The following is a 16387-nucleotide window of genomic DNA, read 5'->3' on the forward strand; positions in this document are numbered from 1 at the left end:
ATAATATATTGTCAGCAAATGAGCTATAAATTTACCCTTTTAAAGTTTTTAAACGGTTTTATTTAGTTCGACCCGTACGGAATTTATTAGGGTCAAAATTAGAAATTGAAATTTCAACACCTTCCCGTTGTCAGATTGATTTGAAATTTGGTACACACATTTAATTTAGATGACAATACAATATAATAAAATCAATAACATTATAAATCTAAGATGGCCGCCGATACAAAATGGCGGATTACATATTTTCCTTAACCCCCTCAATATGGGTATCAAATGAAAGGGCTACACTAGTAAAACACGATGATTATGTCAAAATTCAAAATTCGAGATGGACGCCGTTACAATATGGCGGACTAGGTACATATTTTTCCACAACCACCACAATATGGGTATCAAAAACCGTTTAACTTAAAAGTTTTTTAAATGTATTTATTATACCTATAACTAATCATCCTGTGTATAGACATTAACAATGACAGTGACTATTTTCACCGATGACTTCCAAATTCAAATCTGCGATCGGAACTTAAATTCGAACGCGATAATTATTTAACTTTAAAAAGTATTCTAACTATACTGGCCAGTAACACGGAGCGTTGACGATTACCATTATTAATTCAAAATTTTAAAAAAAACAAGTTAATAATTTCGCACATATGTTAATTGAACATATTTTGACTACAACGTCTTAAAATGTGCCGAAAGCATTGTATTTCCATACTAACCTATTTTTAAATTTTGGGCAGTGTAAAATATTTTTATTCTATACATATTAATATGTTGGTAAGTGTGTGGTTATTTACAATCATTAAAATAAAACAAATGCTCTATTTAATTTAAAAAAAAATAATCCGGTATTACTAATTTTATATGGCAATACAGTTTAAACATTAAAAAAATAACGATATTTCCTACTAAGACCTTGTTCCATTTTTCTATAACCAATTCTAAATTAAAATTATCTTTATTCAAGTCGACATTTACATGCGCTTTGGAATTAAAAATGTAGAAAGCTATCTCAGGCTTGGAAAGCAGATTTTTTGACAAGAACAGCCCAGAAACTAAACAGTTGATATTTTAAATGGAAATTAACAATATTTGATGTGTTCATTATAATATCTAACCTATAAATGAGTCAAAAAATCAAGTTGCACACATTTCAATCCAATAAAAACTCCTGAATGCTATAATAATATTTATTTATTAATATAGTTATAATTTTAGATTTAAAACTAACAAACGGAAGGTCTAAGATATTTCGTGAATTTTATTATATATACAATAACATGTATGTACATATATTTTATATAGTCTGGGTGTGTTTAATTTCTGTAAATATCAAAAAACATCTGAGTATTAATCATTGAAGATTAAATTGATTATGTGCGTTTGTTGTTATTCAGTTTTGTGTAAAATGTATGTCCTTCATTAGTTTATAATATTTAGTTTTTTTTTCTGAATTTTTAAATCGAAAATGAGAACCTTCAAAATGCCGACTCTATATTATATAATTATATGCAATAAATAATCAGGCGAGACAATATTACATTTATATTATATATGTAATAATAAAAATGTCTACTTCGTACTAGTTTACACTTTATGCACTTTTTATTACGTATATACACTTTATACAACAAAAAGGACAAGTGTTGGCGAGCGTGTGGACTGTATAAACGGATGAAATAAATTCAAATGATGCTGGTAATTTAAATATAGTTTCACAAAACTGGGTAAGAGTAAATTGAGCGTAACAATAGCCTGACCTAAACAAAAGCACATGTAGGACGCCTAGCGACACAAGCTATCAAATATAAAAAGTGTAAAAAAAAATAACATAAAAATATAAGAAGGTTTTAAGCGGCCCAGTCAGTCACTAATAACAAGAAAAGATCAAATTTGCTATGCCCACGACTTCGCCCTCTTGGAAGTTAACAAAAAAATATGAAGTTTATAGATAAAAGAAAAATAAAAGTTGCCAAAGTTACTCGTTATTACACAAGCTATCTGCCAGTATGTCATGCCAAAATCGGTACAGCAATTTCAGAGATTAGCCGGAACAGACAGATCAAAATTAAAAAAAAAAGTTTATTTTGATATTTGAACTAAATTTACATATTAATAGGCATGTAGTAAAAAGCGGTTATTTTAATATTACAAACAGACAATATAATGTTTATTTTTATTGTATAGGTAACACAATTTGAAACTTTAACAACAGTAATAATAATTCCAGCTTCAGTTCCAGGTGCCTGTCAAAACCAAATAGCAGTACATTGAAAATTACGTTTAAAAATAATTGCTCTTTGCATTTCACAGTAAGATTTGAATTATTGTTTCGGCACAATATATATTAACATATTTTCGGTTAGACTAATAACCGAAAATCCAATTGCTACATCCATTGCTATTACAAAAATATATTGCGTAGATCGATATTTATTTTTTGGTAAAAAAATATAGTTCTAATAGCTTAAATTTGCAATAAATAACTATTGAAAAAAAATCATCGCTAATATCTCGAGAACACATTGAAGATATAATTTAAAGAATTCATTGTACTTTTTGTTTAATTAAAAGTATATATTCGTCAAAACACATGTATTTTTCTACATTTATTTTGTTTTCTCCTATGTACTGATATAATCAAAAAGTATAGTAAAATCGTCTTTTAAAACCATCTTTCATTAGGAAGGCAGGTATTTATTTTCAAGGTTGGTAGGACTGTCTATAAAATTTGCCAAGCGTCTGTGTGTCAAAATGTTTATCATTGAGTTACACGTGTATTGTCAAATTTTTCAATTTCATCAAACGCATCATATCTCGATTGGTGCCAAAATCGCAAATGTCAACGTTGATTATAATATATTAGTATGTGACATTCTATTTTTTCGCATTTTCACTCGTGAAACCTCTGTTTAAATATTAAAATGAAACCAAGGCCATAGATCATTTAAACAAAATGTATCAGTATTAATTAATTTAAAATGGCATTATAATATTAATTATTATAAATAAAACAATAAAGGTTATACAAATCTTTTTAAGACCTTGTTCCATTCATCTATTATGAACTTCTCTGCATATTAATTTCTAAAGTAAACTTTATTATGTACCACTCTATATATATATATATATATATATATATATATATATATATATATATATATATATATATATATATATATATAACATCTGTGTGTTTCCATAGAAGACTAAATTAATTCAGGATATTACTTATTATTCAATTTTATGCAAATTTTAAACATATTATTCGGTATCTCAGTCCATTCAGTTTTTTTCCAAATTTTAAATCGATAATGCGAAAATTTGTTAAAAATAGATTTATGTAATTGATTGATGATTTTTATAGTGCAAACTTATTCTCGATCAAAACAACAAATATGTATTATATTCAAATGTAAATTTATGGCCCGAAATAATAATAAGTTTAAACGTGTCTTCTATTTTTTTTATTACTCGCTTGCGAACGTTCAGCAAAAATCGGCAGAGACCTTTTATATTGCAGTAACAATTTATAACATATCAACTTTATATTCTTTTTTAACTACTAAATTCCTGTTATTCACTAACTGTACGCCCGACACCTAGTTAACATTATATTTATTATAACTTAGATTGCTTGTTACTAATTGATTTAATACTATTTATATTGCTAATTTTATGCTTTACTCCAGTGTCTCCCAACGTGGGGCCCACGCCCCACAGTGGTAAAATATGATTGTGAAGGAGGCTATTTGAAAGTGGACTCGACCCGTGTCCCTTTCGCTCTAATTTAAAAATAATGTACGTTACATAGGGGGCGAGAAAATTTTAGAAAGACTAAGGTGAGGTATGTCACAAAAAGGTAAGAAAATACTGCTTAGCTTTTATTTTTTACACTTTGTCGTATTTAATTACCAATTCTATTAAATACAATTTTTGCTAGCAGTTTTTGACCAGTGGTAGCTTAACGGTAGAAGAATGACATTTGTAATCGAAGGTTGCAGGTTCGATATCCGAGATACAATCTTGTATAAGTAACACTTTATGCGTTTATTATATACTATTATGACAGCACACAAACAAGTCTCCAGAGGATCTACATTAGCGTCCTCTGCATACCACGATACCACTCTGCAATTGCCAAACCACCTGCCAAGCATGGCGATTATCGTTTATCCCCCTGGAGATATCTTAGAGGAACCCTTTATCTTTCAGTGGACGTTTATGGGCTGAAACAGCAACACATACACGACATCCATTTTAAAATAGATGGCAGTAAGGCACACCTTGACCCCCTAATTCCTTATTACCTATTTGACTGTTTTATATTATACTATTCTAAGTTTAATCTTTAAAATTATTAATCTTGTGGTGTGTATGTATATAATCTAAATAGATTGTATTGATCAAACTACGAAACTCCATTTTAATAATTTCAGTTATAATTAATATTCTGTTTGGTTATTACATTCTATAAACTTTATAACTTAAATACATGTATTTATATATACAAAGGTCAAACAGCTAATCAATATGCGCCACCTATAACAAATAATATGTAAAATAACATAATTTAAAACTTCATACACAATAAGGAATATTACACGCCTGCCAAAAACGAATAGCAATACGTTGCAAATTACGATCATGAACAATTTCTATTCAAAAATCAAAGTATTTCAGCACTATTATCTCCAAATAATAAAGGCGGTTTTTATTAATTATTTATCATAATAAAATACACTAATATCTACTTATAATTAAGATTAATATCTTCTTTCGTCGAAGGTTATCGAAAAAAAATTGTTGATGACCTTTTTTTGTTACCATAAACTAATATTTTTGATGCTTATGCCTTAAAAAACATATGTTGCTTAAAAAATAAATATATGGTTTCAAGCAATAGTTTATAGGTGTAATATAATTTTTTATAAGTATGTAAAAACATCTTTTGCACAAGTGAAACTTTAAATAAACAAAAAGTGTTTTAATGATTAATACAAAGCCGATATTCCTAAACTAATTTGGGAAAGAGATACAGTACAGATAAAAGATTACAACATTTTTTTTTGTTTCATGTGGTCTCGTTTTTGGGGCCTCCCGTTCAACTCATGTCATGGGTGGACATGGTCATTATTAACATTATAATTTTTTACATCATTTTTTATTTCTTCATTCATCTTTTGTCCTTCTCAATAGAAGGGCATAAGAATGAATGAATGATGAATGAAGAAATAGCCAAAAAGGCCTTTCATTCCTCTAATTTTCTTCACAATACCTTTATTCGTTCCCATAATTTCCTCCTTTATATCGCCTCACTTCCTTCGCCTTTCGTCAACATTTCTACAGTTTTTACGTTTATTATTTTTATCATTTGTTTATCTATAACGCTTAATTTACATTACTAATATCACAGCTATTTGATCACTTTTATTATTTATTTATAGCTTTTTATAGTTTTTCTTATCCTATATATATTTAGGAGAACTACAAAAAGGTCGTACGAAACTTTTATTTACTCACCAGTAATGTATTTACAACTAATACAGCATGTGGAAAGAAAGTTGAACCCCAGGCTAAGGGACTCAGGTGTGTTGGTGATCCCAGTGTAGTACACTAATACCTCACTTTGCGTCGTGGTTACGTTCCAAAAAAACACGACGCAAATTGAAACGATACAAAGTGAATCAATCTATAGCAAACCATGTAAAGATCGAAGATAGGTTCCAGGGTTACGTAAATACTACTTTTTAAAAAGAATATTTAACAAAGTAAACATTTAAAAAACAAAAATAATATAACTTTGACAATAAATAAATTGGAATAATATTTACCTTTTTTGTAACCAGAAACAACACGTAAAAATTTATATATATTTATTATTCTTTTTTAAAAAAAAACACAACACACTACACTACAACAAACTACGTAATTAAAACTGAACTCCAAAATTAGCAAAACAAAGTGAAAATAAAACTGTATTCAAAATATAAAGGAAATCCTTGAGTTTTGATGGCATGGCGCAATTAAAAACATAAGTGCAATCTTTTAGAAAAAAAAAGAGAATTTTAAAAAAAATTAAAGTCTCGAACAAAAAACAACACAACCTCGAAAATCTAACGACGCACAGTGAAAATTAGTACTAATTAAGCAGCGACGCAACTTCGAAAAAAACGCAAAACGAAACGACGCAAAGCGAGGTATTGGTGTATTATGGTACGGAGAGAACGCTGCTAGCTATCCTCTGGAAACTTCTTAACACACTAAGTGTGAATTATATAAGACTGCATTCCAGGAATCTATGTTCGCAAGTCTCAGTCTCCTACCACTAGACCAGAGTTCCCCAAACTTTTTTGTGTCGTAGACCCCTTGCCTTGTTTTTCCGTGTTGGGTAGACCCCTTACTTACCTGATATTGATTTCCTGTAAATTTACAACTGTAGTGAAGTTTAGTGTTAAAAACTTAAAGTAAAAACACAAGTTAATTTATACATTTATTAATTGAATTTATATTAAAACTACTCGAAATAAAATTTTGTATCTGTTATGTAAAATACACAATAAATAAACAAAAAGGTACTTTATTAATAATGTTAATGTTTTGATATTATATAATAAGATAGTATGATGTAAGTAAGTAGGTACTATCAGTGTATGTGTTGAGATCCACTATCGGGAACCCCCTTTTCATCTCATGTACCCCCAAATTTTTTTACGTAGACCCCTTGCAGGTTGTCATAGACCCCTTAGGGTCTATATAGACTACTTTGAGAATCACTGCACTAGACTAAGTTAGACTAAGTGATTTTAAATGCTTGAATGAAATATTGATTTTTAAACGAATACTCCAGAGCAAAGAAGTACCTCAAGAGGAATGTTCAATATTAGTAAATGATTATAAATATTTACAATTATTTACTTCAATAAATAGTAAGTGCATTGTTAACAATCTTTATTTACATATATTATGATTTACGGTTGTGTGAGTCATTGTTTTAAAACATTCCGCGCAATAACAAATTAAAAATTAATATCTTATTTCAGCTTCTAGTTCGATTGTAAAAGATATATGTAGTAGAAAGTTCTAGAAACAATTTGAATTTACTATTTCATCTCCCTCTAAACAAAACGGAGCATACAGAATTGACAATCTTTAATAAATGAAAAAGCTACAAGTTGAAGCCTTTATGTATGTATATCTATATACAGGATGATAAAGATAAATTAATAAATTAGAACTTTTATTTTTTTAATCTATTTTATTTTTGACTCTGTTCCGCTAGGTGTTATAGTTTTGCAGAAGAAGCAGGAAGAAACTGCACAACAACACATCTTTTAATATTATAACAATACAGATTATATATATGCGCTTTATTATTAGCATAAATTAAATCAAAATAATAAGACGACATCACTGCCAAGGTTTCTTGTCATTTAAATGTTCCTTTATTGAATAACAAGTCTTATTAAAAAAGTGAACGTGTTCCCGACTTGTCAAAATAAAAGACACGTTTTTACAATCACGCTGTGTAATGTGAACATTTTAAAATAAATTATATTGAATTGTTTTTTTCTATCAGAAACTTAGAGGTCAAAAATTTTGGCAGTATAAAGTCTGATGAGACAGATCATCACTCATCATTTATTTCTATGTCCCCAAGATGAGCAGAGGGCGTCCACAGTACGTCGCCATCCCGAGCGGTCTTGAGCCTCGCGCTTTACTTCGCTCCACGTCATTCCAACTGCCTTCACTTCTGCAGTTATCATCCGCCCTAGGTTTGCTTTTCGCGGCCATGTCTTCGCTTTCCTCGAAGATTCCATTCTAGGGCTTGCCTCTGTATGTGATCAGGGTCCCTTCGGAGCGTGTGGGCTATCCAGTTCCACGTGCGGCGTTTGATCTGCTGGTCGATCGGCATCTCATTGCAGCGTTTCCAGAGATCTACATTGGAGACTTTTTAAGGCCAATATATACCGAGAATTCTAGAATGTAGAGACAGATATTAAACAATAAATAATTTTAGCATGTAGTAATTTAAAAACGCTTTTTCTTGTGTTATATATTATTTATGAATTGGCATATCGTCATGATAAGGCGTAGTTTTTAACATTTAAGCTACCTTATATATTCTCTCAATCCGGTAAGTCTGGCCTGAGGTTTCTACAAAGCCTTCGAGCTTCGCGACCACAAAAGCCTCGTACCTGAGTAATCTAAAAATGCCACTCGGGCAGCAGTGCAAAAATACAACCTCCTGTATATAAATATATAAAAATGCTTTATTAATTAAATTAATTACAGAATAATTAAGCCGATTTCAAGGCAACGTGTTGACTAATTACGAAGTTTTTGAATATTTTAGACACACAAACCAAAAATGTATTTAAATGATTTCTTTATATGTTACAGTTGGACGGTCAAGGACATGGAAGCTCTTTAAGTTAAAAAAAAAACTATCTTTAAGGCTTCCGTTCGGACCTCGTTTCGGGACCTCTCGTTCACCTCTTTATGGTCTTTATTTACACGGATAAATAATTTTTCTGTTACGATTTTTAATAATGTTAAATATATATATATATATATAATATATAAAATTCTCGAGTCACGGTGTTCGAACTTGAACGGCTTGACCGATTTTTACCAAATTTTACATGCGTATTCAGTATGTCTGAGAATCGGCTACTATCTATTTTCCATACCCCTAAGTGATCAGCTAGTGTATATACATATATATATATATATATAAATATATATTAAATATGTTAAATATATATATATATATATATATAAATATATATATATATATATAAATATATATATATATTTAAAAAGATTGTATATTGATTTAAATAGCATTACTTCATATATGTAAACAAAAGGTGGTTAAACCGTTGAAGAGGTTCATTGACGTAAATGTGAAAAGAGGTAAATGTTATTTGAAGGTAATAAACTTAAAATCCCAATGATTGTTCACCCCATTGTTGTCTGTTAAAGAAAAACAAATACATTCCTTCGAATATTATTCTTCTGTACAAAGGTCATGTCATCTTAGATTAGGAAGGTATTTTAAATAAATTTTAAATACGAGATCATTGACCAACTTCTAAACTTCTTTACGTCATTGCTACTTCTTTAATTTTTTTTAAATTTAACACAAGAAACACTCTTAACCTATCTACATCATAGTATAAACGTATTATATTGCAGTTATATGTATAAATTGTTTTAGCTTCTGACACTGTAAAATGTATTTATGTATACATAAATTTTCATAGTTTATCGGTGTACGGATTACAAAGAAAATGGCCTAAAATAAAAGATTTTTATTTGATAGTTGAGCGTGTATTAGTTTATTATTTAATTGGTTCCCTAGATGGCGCTAATGAACGCTTTTTAATACGTCACTGTTGACAGCAACTGTCAGAAACATCAGGAATAATGTCCGTTGTTGTCAGTGTGATTTTTTTTGACAGATCTTTCAGATGCTATGCCAATATAAAATGCATTTCTTTTCTGCTAAAATATTGTCAATCGTGCATGAAATATTAAATAAATACGTGCATTCGCATGAAATAGAATTAAAAAACTATGACATAAATAAACACCACAGCTACCTAACTCTATTTAACTTACTAAATATATTTATAATCTGTTCACTTTTCGAATATTCCAATATTAATTCAATATCTTTAAAGTTATATTTTTAGAAAAACTATCTCGTCGGACAATGCTATGAAATTTAAAATAGACTGTTACAAGCAATCAAGTCAATCAACATAAAATGTCTGCACTGTTGTCCCTTCTGGAAGCTACCACAGGCTCGGAAGGCAGTTCTGCTAAGAGCCGACGAGACACTCAACAGTTGCTCTTTACAAATATAGTTTTATAAAGAGTGCGCTACAATGATTAGCTTCCTGAGTGAGTTTCAACAACATTTAATTCCACGCATTAACATCAGTATAGTATTCTAGTATAGAATAATATACTTCTTTCAATAATATGCTTTGATATCTCTCCAGTGACAGATCTGAAATTGCTTCTGAAATTTTACTGTACATACCTTGTACCATAAATGATTTATTTAATTATTGAAGACAAAAATAAGTAGTAATCAGCTTATATTTCTCATATAATAACTTGTAAAACACTGTTTTTATTAATAATTTTGGAGGTTTTTGCGCAGAAACAATACATTTTTATAGATATATTGTGTTGCAACCATCAGAATACCTTTAAAGAAAAGTTATCACCAAGAATCCCGTGCTGCAATCATTGAATATCTGCAATATTCCCCAGAACTAGGACAATAAGCTATAAACGCAGCCAAAATAAAAGAGTCTGACTGCATTTTGACGGTATTTGTGGCTGGAAGCTTATTTAATACGGAGTAACTTAGTCTACTTTTACTTAAAAAACTAAATGAATTGAATATTTTTTTTATTAAATTCTACGCAGACGTAATTGCAGGTAAAAAGCTAGTATTAAATGTTAATAATAACATGTTTATATGTTTTTTCTATAAAAGAAACCCTATGTCGGAGAAAATAGTAACATAAGGATAGAAAAAATGAAAAGATTGATATTGACAAATGGCGGTTGTTGTGTGGTTAGGACGAATTTTAAGATTTTGTATTAACGAAAGTTCTAAAAGGAAATTCGAGTGTTTTTCCATTGAGCATGCCACATATGTTGTTCTTTTATATATATATATATATATGGTTTCTTTCGCCTGTTCTTCTCAGGTCTGAATCATTGTCCAAACAGATGGTAGAGTCAACTTAAAGAAAACAAAATAATAAATTCACACAAAGTTAAACAAAGAATTGTTCAATCTTATAAATAGAAAAGCCTTCATACGCATATACTTAAAGATCTTTTTGTCGCGACATAAGGCTCAAGACATTATTAACACTTAGGATCATCACCAGGAACGTTTTAACATGAACAGAAGATAAAAAGCCTCCATGGACGTGAAGGCATAACAATTCGTAAGTTTAACAACCTACAAGTTAAAAGGGAAAGATAGCAGAAATGTGGCATGAAAGAATAGATTGAAAGAATATGTGAAGAACGAAAGGAGAGAATGGAAATAATAAATAACTATGTAAAAAAATAAATTGCCCGTAAAGTCCCTGTCCCACCAAAGATAGGGGTACGAGAGGCCCCCAATAGCGAGGGCCATTAAAAAAAAACCTACAAGTTAATTTTAAAAATAGTTTATAAAGTACATGTGATATAGCAATTTCGTTTTTTTTTATCCCATCACTTAACATAATTATATCTGCCAACATTATACATAATTACGCCGACTTCCTGTCCAAATCTACCAAAACATCTGACGTGAAAATTTAAAAACGAGCCTACAATTTTATTGTTAGAATCATATAAATGACGTATACAATTATAGAATTAAAACTGATCTATTATCGTATGTACGTATATACGGGTTCTTTATTTAAACGAAACGTTTTATAATTCAGTTATCTATTTATTTATGCACAATTATAAAAAAACAATTTAAAATATTTAATGGAATCAGGCGTTACCTCACGGAAGTCCATCCTAAGTAAGAAAAGGACAAATATTTAGCCAGACAGAGTGGCTCTGTGTTTGGCACTAATCGGTGTAACATAACTCCTGAAGATGCCCCGTGGAGGGGTGAAACACGTGTTGAGTAATTTGGTAGTAGCGGTTATGTGATTCGAATTGTTTGCCGCATACGCATTTATCAGCGGGCTGGCGGGCGGTGCATTTCATTGCACGACTACCACTGCATGTGCGGAAGTGGCTAAATATTGGTCCTTTTCTTACTTAATATAAAATATGATTAAAGAAATGGAAGTGACTACGAGGTACCAGAGCGATAGGCAGATCTAATGCCAGATGGGCTGACGAGATCGTGGCTACGGCAAGTCGCTGGTGACTCCAAGTTGCCAAAGATAGAGTAAAATGGAAAGCTTTGAAAGAGGCTTTACCGTGAAGGAGTTCACAAATTTAACACAAATCACTGAAACTATTATCTAAAACAGAGTTCCCCAAACTTTTTTGTGTCGTAGACCCCTTGCCATGTTATTCCGTGTTTGTTAGACCCCCTACTTACCTGATATTGATTTCCTGTAAATTTCTAACTGTAGTGAAGTTTAGTGTTAAAAACTTAAAGTAAAAACACATGTTAATTTATACATTTATAAATTGAATTTAAATTAAAACTACTCAAAATAAAATTTTGTACCTGTTGTGTAAAATATACGTAACATAAAATAACATAAGCAATAAGTCAATATTTTTAGTGAGAAGGATGAACCTGATGCTTTAATAATAAATTATCAACATTTGGCGTCAATTTTGTAAGGGTTAATCTTAAATCTCCTCGGCTAATGATGTCCAGTCTGTTTCTTTTTTTTCGTTAGGAGGTTGGTAACAGCGCTGAACCCCCTTTCCACTAGGTATGATGATTGAAAGGAAATTAAAAATTTCCTGATATTATAAGCTAGTATGATGTAAGTAAACAGGTACTATCAGTATATGTGTTGAGATCCACTATGGTGGACCCCCATTTTCATTTCATGGACCCCCAAAATGTTGTTTCGCTGACGTAGACCCCTTGCAGGTTGTCATAGACCCCTAGGGGTCGATAAAGGCCACTTTGGGAATCACTGATCTAAAATTTTAAAATATGTATTTTTAAGGTGTTTATATGCAATGAAATAAAACGTTATTGTTATGATGTATGAAATTAAAATCTAAAGTCTTTGTATTCCAAAACTAAAATTTGAAATGAGCAGTGGTAGCACAGTGGTAGAAGGCAGACTTGCGATCCTACATCGCGGATTCGTTTCTCGGGATACAGTCTTATATAATTCACACTGGCCTTGCTGATGAATCTAAGAGTGGGAGACCACGTTTCTATGCCGTATATGGCAGTGGTAGTGATGGAAGACTGACACTTGCGATCATATATACACTTTGTGCATTAATTTTTTTTATGGCCCCCGCTTTTGGGGGCCTCTCGTACCCTAACTTTTTGGGATCGGGGACTTTATAATAATTTTTTTTCAGTCTTTTCTTTATCTATCACTCTCTTTCACGCGTCACAATATCTTTCGTTTTGCTCTTTTATAACTTCTTTCTTTCCTCGCCTTTCTTCCATCATCATCTTACTCTAAGGTGGCTAGGTACATTTTATTTATTTTTATTCTTTAATTTTATCTTACATTTATTTTATCTTTGCATTAATTATATAGGATTGCCATTGCACACAAACAAGTTTACAGAGGATGGGTGGTAGCGTCGTCTCCATACCACAATACCACACTGTGATCGCCAACCCGCCTGCCAGGCGTGGCGATTATGGTATATCCCCCCATAAAAATCTTGCGGGAGTCCTATACCCTGAAGTGGGCATCTATGGACTAAAACAACAAAAATTCGAAACATAGACATAAAAAAGACAAACCGAACATAATATTTAAATAACTAGTAATATATAACATTTTTTTTCATAATTTTATACAAATATATAAAAGATAATTCATTTTCAAGATCATCAAATGAGTGGAGATTTTTGTACTACATAAAAATATTTGCGGGACACCTATGCCCTTCAGTGGGTATCTGTGGGCTGAAAGGACGAATGCTTGTAATAAAGCACCAATTAAATGAAGAGATAATTCAAATATAGAATGTATTCTAACCGTCACAATCTTCAAACGTATCTGTATATGATTCACAGAAGAAAAAAAAAGTTACAATTTGAAGAGATATACATTATCAAAGAAATTTATGTGAATAATTAAAAAAAAATGCGTTATGAGTTCAGTGCACACAAATCATAGAAGCAGATAAAATTAGTCGTTAAATTACTTCAAATTGATTCTATTTTCAAACTGGATTCATCTGACACTTTTCTTTTGACATGTACATATTTTTTTTTTTTTTTTAAAAATTCGAAATTTAAAATATCTCTATTCCTGTAAACATTTACATGAGCTTATAACGCGTCAATTATTTAACTTTATATATAGTAAGCTAGCGCCGGAACGCCGATCTATTGATTAAAACCAGCCATAACCTCAAAAGTTGGTTTTTTAAATGGAATTTAGCAATTTTTGAAGTGTACATTATAATATAAATCACGTAAATGAGTCATCAAACCAAGTTCTACACATTTCGGACAACTAAATACATTTGAATGCTATAATAATATTTATTTAATGATGTACTTTTAATTTTAGATTTAAAACTATAAAACGGAAGGTCTAAAATATATTGTATAAACATGAAGGGTGGGCAAATTTTTAAAAACAATGTCCATCAAGTTGATATGAATAAATGGTTAAGTTTTCTAAGGTGAAAGTCATTTACTTTTAAGTCCTTGGAGATCCAAAAATTTCGTAAAATGTAAAGGCAGTAAAATTACTGGCTCAGCTAAATATAACAAAATAAATTTAATTTAAAAATGCTAAATAGCGTATATATATGCTACATAGCATTATTAAAAGCATTTATTAAATTTCGTAATCAACCTGTAGATTTGCATTTTTAGGTTAAAAAAATTTCATAAAACGTGTGAAAATAATTAAGAATTTTAGCGTATAAATAAGTAATAAAAATTAATTATAATTCTTCGCATTGCGTTATAATTAGTATAATAGTATGCTATTAAATATTAATATTTCTTTTTCCGCTTAGCGATGTTTATAATCTGTGGCCAGTAACAGATATACACGTGAAGGATGCGTAAATATATGCGCGGGTTCATAAGAATTATTTGTATAAATATGTTGTCGACTTTTTGAATATTTTATAAAGGACATTCAACTTCATCTTTTGGTTCAAGTAACGTCTGATGACGAAGGTCATTAACCAATGTGTGTTGCCGGTGATGACTTATGGGACGGAGGTGAAACAGAGAGCAAGAGAGCTCGGGTCTTGAATGAAAGAGTAATGTGGAGATACGTTTCTTCTGTTCTAAACTAAAGGCTATGTTATATCTTATGTTTAAAAAAAGGTTTACCCAAAAGCCTTGGAAGATCGCAATCTCAAAAAAGGTCTTAGGCTACGCTTATCTAGGAATCTGAAAATGACATTTAAAAAGAACTTTATTCTAAGCTAACCTATAAGAAAAAAAAAACTGCTACTCGAAATCGAGTCCCACGGCTTAAATGTCGTATTGTCCGCTAAAACATTCAAAATTATTTAAATATATACAGTGATAGATACGGTTTTAATACAAGCAATAATAACATGCTTATTACTTCTAGTTTTCAACTTCAAAAATTATATAAATCATTAATGGCACAAGGTATATGTATATACAATAAAATTCAACAGATAATTTCAGATCTGTGACTGGAAAGATATAAAAAACATATTATTCTATACAAGAATACTATACTTATGTCCACTTAGGAAACTAATTATTGTCAAGGACTAAATAAAACTATATTTGTAAAGAGCAACTGTTAAATTTCTCGCCGGCTTTCAGCAGAACTGCCTTTCCGATGGTTGCTTCGTGTAGGAACAACAATGCCGACATTTCATGTTTATTGACAATTTGAAAGTACCTGTAACAACTTATTCAAATAAAATATATTTTACTTTGAATGATGTTGATAATTCCAGAGTGGTAAAACAACAAAAATATATTTAGCTAATTTTATTAAAAACATCTAAACTATATTAATATTTAGGTTAAAAAAGTCGTTGCACTATTTTTCCTGTTTGTGTTCAATTTATATCATAAAGGGAGTATGCTTGATAAAGTCATTTTAAATATATTACTTTTATAACATAATATATGCTATGAACTAGCTATACAGATATAGCAGATAGCACGCGCGTGATTTTTTGTGTGAAATTAAACAAATCACATCCGTAGCGACAATTTATTTTTTCGTAAGAAAATAATTGAACATAATACTAGTAATCTTTCAATCAGAGTGTATTATAATCTGTGATGAATAATGATTAATTCCCGCTTATTATAAGCTGTATTGTCATCATTGTAAAAATTATATTTTTTGCGTGTTGCCCGATAATTTGTGAAAAAAGTTTTTTAATGCTATAATCTGTGACGAATTTCTATCAAAAAATTGTATTAATCATTATATGTATATGTATATAATTGTAATATTAAAATAACCACTTGTTATTACATGCATAAGAATTTATAAACAATACATGTGCCAAAATTACACATTTTTTAATTTATTTCTATCTGTCCGTCTGTTTGTTTCGGTTAATCTCTGAAATGGCTGAACCGATTTTGACAAACTCGAGAATCTTTTAGACCCAACGTCTGCACGAGCGATATGTCCTGCTCATTGCCACTTTGACGAGCAATTCTTCGAGCAACCTCGGTGATGTTTCTTCTTCGTTGGTT

The sequence above is a fragment of the Battus philenor genome, unplaced genomic scaffold (genome assembly GCF_028537555.1).
Source record: "Battus philenor isolate CCGP_79_NKW_IND1 unplaced genomic scaffold, ilBatPhil1.0.hap1 SCAF_14, whole genome shotgun sequence".
Classification (NCBI taxonomy): domain Eukaryota; kingdom Metazoa; phylum Arthropoda; class Insecta; order Lepidoptera; family Papilionidae; genus Battus; species Battus philenor.